General features: G+C 38.9%; 1 long non-coding RNA gene across 1 annotated transcript; it reads left to right on the top strand.

Moving 5' to 3' along the window:
• Positions 1-2,466: 2,466 nt before the first annotated feature.
• LOC127578139 (uncharacterized) lies at positions 2,467-6,449 on the top strand. Its single transcript, XR_007957483.1, has 3 exons — positions 2,467-2,479; positions 5,739-5,812; positions 6,389-6,449. It is a non-coding gene; the product is annotated as an uncharacterized LOC127578139 (long non-coding RNA).
• The last annotated feature ends 1,233 nt before the right edge of the window (positions 6,450-7,682 follow it).

The raw sequence follows: 7,682 nt of genomic DNA, 5'->3' as shown, positions 1-7,682 counted from the left end.
ATTTTTTTCATTTGGAACAAGGGCACCAGGTTTAGGAACTTCAATCACCAATTTCCCCCATTCCATTTCTCCCTTTATTGCTGAGACAAACCAACAGTACTTCAAGAGTGCCCTCACCCATGGCTTCAGAAGGTAGCTTATCAACATCTTGGGTAAGTACAGATGGAAAATTAATGCTGGATCTGCCTATGGCCTGAGAATTAATACTTTAAGAATCCTTTTGGTCAAATATAGTTTTTGAATATAGATATTTTATCCGTGACCACTGCTCCCCCTGGCAGTGCACTTCAGACTGTAAACCACCGTTTTTATACCAAACAAATCCTCGTGTCACTTTTAGTTATTTCTACACTTGTCCATGTGACTCCTGATTATTGCTTCTAGAACTTTCCCCACTTTGATTAAACTGGATGTCCTCTGGTTGCAAAGGTGTAATGTTTGAAACTTTCTGGTCCTTAGGCAACATTCCTGAATCTATTGATGTTTTGAAGATCATGACTGGGACCTGTGCAATTTTTCCCCCTTCCCTCAGCATTCTGTCTGTGCCAGATGATTTATCCATTTAATGTACAGCTAGCCTCTCCAGCACATATTCAATTTTTAACCATCCAGAACCTCAATTATAAATTCCTTTGCTGAGATACCAGCAACATCATCCTCAGCGAAGATTGATGTCAAGTAGTTTGGTATCTCAGTCATGAGTAATTTCCATTTTGCTCTCTGATCAACTCCACTTCTCTTACGTCCCATTTTCTATTCTAAGTTGAAAGCATGGCATCTGCCTGGTAAGTGATCATTGATTTATGAAGTGCTGATGGATGTATTTGAGCTGCATCTTGGTTAAAAAGGAATCTACTCCAATTTATGTGGATAATACTATTATTTAAGAAATGAGTAAAATTATTAGGTGTATAATTATTAACTGCTTATACCCTAAGGAAATGTGTTGATGAAATGTAGTGACTTCTTGCAGTTGGGGGTTCTCCATGGAGAAAAGATTTTCTTGGCCAAGCAGACAAAGCATGCATGGGGGTGATGCTGATTCTAGTACATGTACATTAACAGTCCCCATGTCTGTGACTGCTACTGGTAATGCTGTCCTGTAGGTGGATAATTTTGCAGTATTCATTGCAACTGTCATGGTGTTTATTGTTGCCATTGTTCTTCCTGATAACTGGCAATGGGGATATCTGTGGATGGGTTCAGAGAGGCATTGGTATTGCTTGGTTTGACTATCATCTAACATCTCCCTCTTCCCAAAAGATCAAGTTAGTAGTATTCCACTGGGACATATTTTGTGGCACTGAAGATTGTAGTTTAAACAATTGTTCTGAATATGAATGTCGACAGTAAAAGAAGCACATGATGCAAAATTAACTTTCAAAAATTCTTCTCAACAATTTTAAAGAAACTTAACATGGGCAATTTTATTTTATTCGTTGCCAATGCATCTTGGGAGCAAAGAAGCAGTTACATGGAGTTTCACATAAACTTCAATTACACGGAGTTTCAGCTAAACTTCAAACACAGATTGCTCAAGACTCAAATTTGTTACTGCTTCGTGGGAATCGTATATGATTTAAAAATTCAGTGCGTTACAGAACATTTTAGCGGTGCTTAGTCAAAACTATATTAATAAATCCCAATCACGTGGAGTGCATGTTGGTGAAATTCAATGTATTTTGCAATTGGAAAAGCTTATTGTGACGCTGTAGCGTTTGTTAGTGAAATTCATTATGTTCTTCTTGGAAAGTCCCTTGGGATTGTGGATTTGTTGTTTTCACTCCGCTATTAGTTTGGCCTCTAGTGCGGGGAAAGAGGTGCCTGACCTGGGGAGGGATAGGGGTATTTAGTTTGAAGTGGTGCTTCTGATGTTTGGGCTTGACGTTCTCAATACCATCCCGACTATTTCTCCCCGACTTTGAACTTTGTCTTGTATGCAGAGCTTGAGAGTTAATTGTAGAATGGCGGCAGTGTGTGTCAGTGGGGTTTAATGCTGGATTGTAGGCTAGTTTTGGAGACTCTGCATGTTTCTCGGTGGGAGGTGGTCTCCTCCTGCCCTGCGGATTCTCACCTCCCATGGTCAGCACAAGCATTCCCACAGTGGCTCACGATGGACTCTCGCGATACTCTACACCCTCAAATATATCTACATTTTTACAAACTTCCCTACCGCAGGGTTGGTTTGAGGTTGAGCAGTGCAGTTCAGACACCTTTTCCAGTCAGTGGAGTCATTATTGGATGGTATGCGGCTGGATTTGGGAGAGAGATTCTGCCACGGGCGCCGCTTCTGGAAGCGGGGGAGTGCGGAGGGTCCTGTGGGCTGTTCAGTGTGAGGCATCTGACCGGCCCTGCAGGTTCGACGTGGTGCAAGTCCAGCAAGGGATGGTGTCAACCGCGCTGCTGAGTCGCGGCATTTCCCGTAAAAGTACCCTCATTCAATACCATGCTGGAAGGTATATGGTTCACACTTAAGCAGGTAAGACACAACATTCCTATCATTATGGTCAATGTTTAGCAAATGCTCTTGCGCAGCCGATCATCAACGTTGGTCCGACCACTGCTGGAGTTTTATTGGAAATCATTTACAAACACAAATGTCACAGTAGGCATCATCTCGTAGCGTTGACTTTTTTCCCCCTCTGTGACTTAAAGGTATATATTGGAAAGGGAACTATCGAAGGTAATGTTTGGTTTGTACAATTGATTAAGTGCTCAAGTGATTATCCCTTTAGTCAGAAATATGTGATTGTGGCACCCGCTGCTGCCATCAACATTACTGATTTTCATTGACAAGGTAGGTCGAACTGTTGCCCCCATTCTAACATAATGCGTTGGAGTTTAGAGTGCAAATTAATTAGCCTGAAGCTTATTTTCCTTTGCTCCTGTCGAGCTAGACAGGGCTTTCATCTGAGGAACACGGGGCATTTGTTTCCACGTGAATGCAGAACATTTTGCTGATTAATGTATATAACTTACCAAAGAAGTTACAACAGCTTGAGCTCGTTTGCTATATGCTCTTCCACAGTATGAGTAGAAAAATAACTAAATACAGCACGGTACTCACGCTACAATAAATATTAGCAATTCAATAATTGGAGCAAGGTGTATCTAAGCAGTTGGAGAAGAGGGAGATATTTAATAGTTCACGTGTTTCTTTTTAAATTGGTCGATTTTGTTTGCTGGCATAACTGCGACCACAAAATCACATTATTGCTATTTCCCAGTAATCAATGTTAGGCACTTGTTGCTTTGCCTTTATATTAATAACCTTGACTTGGCTTTATTATGGTATTGGAAAATATATTAAACATTCCAGGGAACAATTGTATTTGTTTCAGGGTATTAAGAAGAATCATTGGACTCTGGCAATGGGCATCCTACTAGATTTAAAACAAATTGACATGTTGCAGGTTTTTACTAAATGGATTCTCTCAAATAAGGCTTCCTCTGATACAACATAGCACACCATAAGATACAAAAATTTATGATCAGACAAATTTGAGGATAATGTATTGCAGATTAGTAATAATAACCAAAATGTTTCTGAGAAGTCTGAGTATGAACATTCATAATGACATTTTGAGGAAGTGGCATCTCAGGTAGATTCAAAAATCAAATTATTTTTTGTTATTCAGAAAGGACTACAAGATTTTGATGGTGATCATGAGGGATAGTGATATATTTCCAAGTCAAGATGGTGTGTGTCTTGGAGGTGAATTTACAAGGCGTAGTGTTTCCATTTGTCTGCTGTCCTCCATAGTGATAGAGATCACAGGTTTAGTGGTTGCAGTGTAAATGGCTATGACAACGAACTGCAGTACAGTGCAGGTTATAAATAGAGGGAATGCCAACCTGCAAGCTGTTTTTTTTTTCTGGAAGGTGTCATACTTCTAGAGTGTCATTCGAACTGCAGTTATCCAGGAAATTGGAGAGTGTTCCAACAAACTCCTGACATGATGAGGGCTGAGTCATTAGCCACTACTCACATGGTCTTTGATCTGCTCTGCTCTTTCTATACTCATGACTTTGTGGCTAGGCACAGCTCAAATGCCATCTATAAATTTGCCGAATACACCACTTCTGTTGGCAAAATCTCAGATGGCGATGAGGTGGTGTACAGGAGTGAGATAGGTCAGCTGGTTGAGTGGTGTCGCAACAACAACCTTGCACTCAACGTCAGCAAGGTCAAGGAATTGATTGTGGACTTCAGGAAGGGGAAGTCGAGAGAACACACACCTGTCTTCATTGAGGGGTCATTGGTGGAAAGGGTGAGCAGCTTCAAGTTCCTGGGTGTCAACGTCTCAGAGGATCTACCTTGGGCCCAACACATTGATGCAATCATGAAGAAGGTACGCCAGTGGCACTACTTAGGAGTTTGAGGAGATTTGGTATGTCACCAAAGACTCTTGCAAACTTCTACAGATGTACGGTGGAGAGCATTCTGACTGGTTGCATCGCTGTCTGGTATGGAGGCTCCAATGTGCAGGATCGAAAGAGACTGCAGAGGGTTGTAGACTCAGCCAGCTCCATCATGGGCACAACCGTCCCTGTCATCGAGGACATCTTCAAGAGACGGTGCCTCAAGAAGGCAGCGTCCATCATTAAGGACCCTCACCACCTGGGACATGCCCTCTTCACATTACTGCCTTCAGAGAGGAGGTACAGGAGCCTGAAGACCCACTCTCAATGTTTCAGGAACAGCTTCTTCCCCTCCACCATCAGATTTCTGAACGGTCCATGAACACTACCTCATTATTCCTCTTTTGCACTATTTATTTTTGTAACTTATAGTAATTTTATGTATTTGTCTTGCACTGTACTGCTGCCGCAAAACAACAAATTTCATGATATTTGTCAGTTATAATAAATCTGATTCTGATATAGGTGACTGCTCCAGTTAAGTTTGTGTAAACGGGGAACCCAAGATGTTGATTGAAGACTCTGCAATGGTACTTCATCGAATGTCAAGGATGTCTATTGGACTCCTATTGAAGGCGGCTGATGTTTGAAACTTGCATTGTCAGGATCTTGCAGCATGTAGAGAGAGAGTGCTTAACATGAGGAGTCAATTGTGGAAAGTGAAGAAACTTTTTCTCGTGATTGTCAGCCACATAAGTATTTAACCATTTTTTCAGTGCTATATCTACCGGCTTGCTTGAATGAGTCCATGAGATTAATCTTTGATATGGTATTTGCAGCACTGTCCAGGAGGTTAATTTTTGATCATCAAAATCTCCTTTACAAAGCAGAACTGGTAGCCCTACCTACTCAGTTGACAAACTAATATTATAGAATAGCATACAAAAAGGCATCCTGTATTAAACTCAAACCCTATACAAAAATAACTGTTCTCAAAGTGGAAATATTTAAAGTCCAATTTTTTAAAAGAAATTAGATTCCATAGCATTCATTCAACCAAGCTGGACTTCATTGGTTTCATCAGGAAATTCTGTGCTGTGTGTTAATTGTGACAATCTGTTAGGTGGGTGGGGCTTGGAATGCATTTATAACCTGGTCTAAGTAAGGAGCTTCGGGGGAGAATTATGCAAAATATATCAAGCAACTTGCTTGTTACTCTTACCAATGTGCACGTTACTGAGTGGCTTCTAAACTTGGATCACTGAATTCTGCTTTGTTAATTCAGTGAAGTGCAGTATTTTCTTACTCACTGCTAGTTTTTTTTTGCATGTTCCTTTATCCATTGGATTTTCAATATTTTTTTTGTCTATTTTAAGAAAAAGTGAAAAGAGTTGGCGACAAGACTAACTTAATAACAACTGGCGAACAAGGACTCCAGAGGGAGATGTCTGTAAGTCTAATTATATTATAAGTGAAATAATAGCATAAATTTGCCATTTGTATCTATTGCCCTGTTAAGTGTGGAGGTAAAAATGATCTCAAAATTCATTTCTGGCAATGTATAATTTTTATATAATAAATAATTTCCAATTAAAATGTATTGAACAATGGGAGTGGAAAGACATTTACTTTACCATCTTTAACACTGTACTTCTGTTTGTCACTACAAAACAGTGGATCTCTAACAATTAGTAAATAATTCTCCACCTAGAATTATCCCAGACTTCACTCCTTGTCAGTTTTGAAATCACTCACGATTTTAGAATAAATTTAGTATTGCAAAGAAAATCATATTTTTATACCAGAGATATCTAAAGTGTAACAATGAATATTACCTCAAGTACATTTTGTGATGATTTTTACAATATATTTATCAAAATTGTACACTATGTTGAGGAATTATTATATCTGTCAGCATAAAGTACACATTCCTGACATTGAGCTTGTTTGTTGTATTTTTCAAATTCTCAATGTGTTATTATGTATTATGAACACTGAGCAACTTTAAATTTTAACATATTCGCAGAATCCTATCAATCTGCACAAAAGACCATCATTAAAATCACAGGGAATGTTGAGAGTAACAGGTAAGGTTGAAGTTTATGAAAATCACGGAGCAGGTAATGGAAGAATTTTCAATTTCATGGAAATTGCTTTATTAAAGTTAGAAGCCAATTTCTGAAGGTGATCTTATCTGGAGAAATCGGTTCATTCCTGTTTTTGAGACTAACTAAAATACTTGGATTTTTCTGATTCTTATGAAAAAAAATATAATTTGCCTTGTTAGATTAACTGCACTTGCAATGGTGATGAACAATTAATGGGAGATTTCTCCATATCGAAACATAAAGAATGGACTGTTTTAAGACTTCATTACACATTTTGCTCTGAAGAAATTTTCCACTGATGTGAATTGTCACAACTGACACTTGCTGTCAGGAGAACAAATGTACAGGTGGAGGAAAGCTTGCATAAACCTATGTAAAAAGCATATGGATTAGAGATTAATTTTGAGAAAATGGAGTTAAGCAGAGCTAATTTCCAAATGCTTTGAGATTGTTTGAATAGAAATTTGCCGAGATAGATATTTGACTCCAATTTTGATACTGAGACAGTTATGTAGCTTTCTAATGCTTTTGTTACTTAGGATTTTCTGCATTTCTATTGGACTTCTACTCTGCAGTTTTCTTTCAGAATTTCTTTTATTGTGATAATTTTAATCTGAAATTACCAGAATGGATGAAGGTAGGCTGACAGTGGAAAGAAATACATAGCGTACACCAAATAGTGAATTAATTTATTCTATAATAAAATGCCCACTTAAAAGTATATGAATACATGTTGATTAAGATGTGAGGAATTCTTGCATGGAGAATTCCAAAGATTCACAACTCTGTTAGAGAAGATGATTCTTTTTTGTCCAATATCATTGGTCCTCAGACTTGCAACGCCACTACCCTTACCTTCCCAAACACATCGAGCCCCTGTGTTTGACCTTCTCCCTTTGAAAAATCCCCAAAAGCACCTTTAGTATTTTTCACCAACTTTGCTGTTTAAAATGAATCCACCCTTTGCACCTCATCACTCCCGAGCAAGGCTCCATTACTATATCCTACCGATACTACAAGCAAAATATCTTATCTTCAAATTTTGGCTTTTAATTAAGGTACTAATTCATGGCTGCATCCACCGATCTTGGGCAAGAAGACAGCCAGGGGGATAGATCAGCTATCACCAGACACTAACAGCTTGATTCCAGGGACTGCTTTTAGAAAAGGCATCCCCTGGTGCTCAGCCCTGAGACATCACAACCTAAAAAG

Source organism: Pristis pectinata, chromosome 15 (assembly GCF_009764475.1).
Source record: "Pristis pectinata isolate sPriPec2 chromosome 15, sPriPec2.1.pri, whole genome shotgun sequence".
NCBI classification, from domain to species: Eukaryota; Metazoa; Chordata; class Chondrichthyes; order Rhinopristiformes; family Pristidae; genus Pristis; species Pristis pectinata.
The sequence above is the reverse complement of the archived record's forward strand: the minus strand, read 5'-3'. Positions and strand labels throughout refer to the sequence as shown.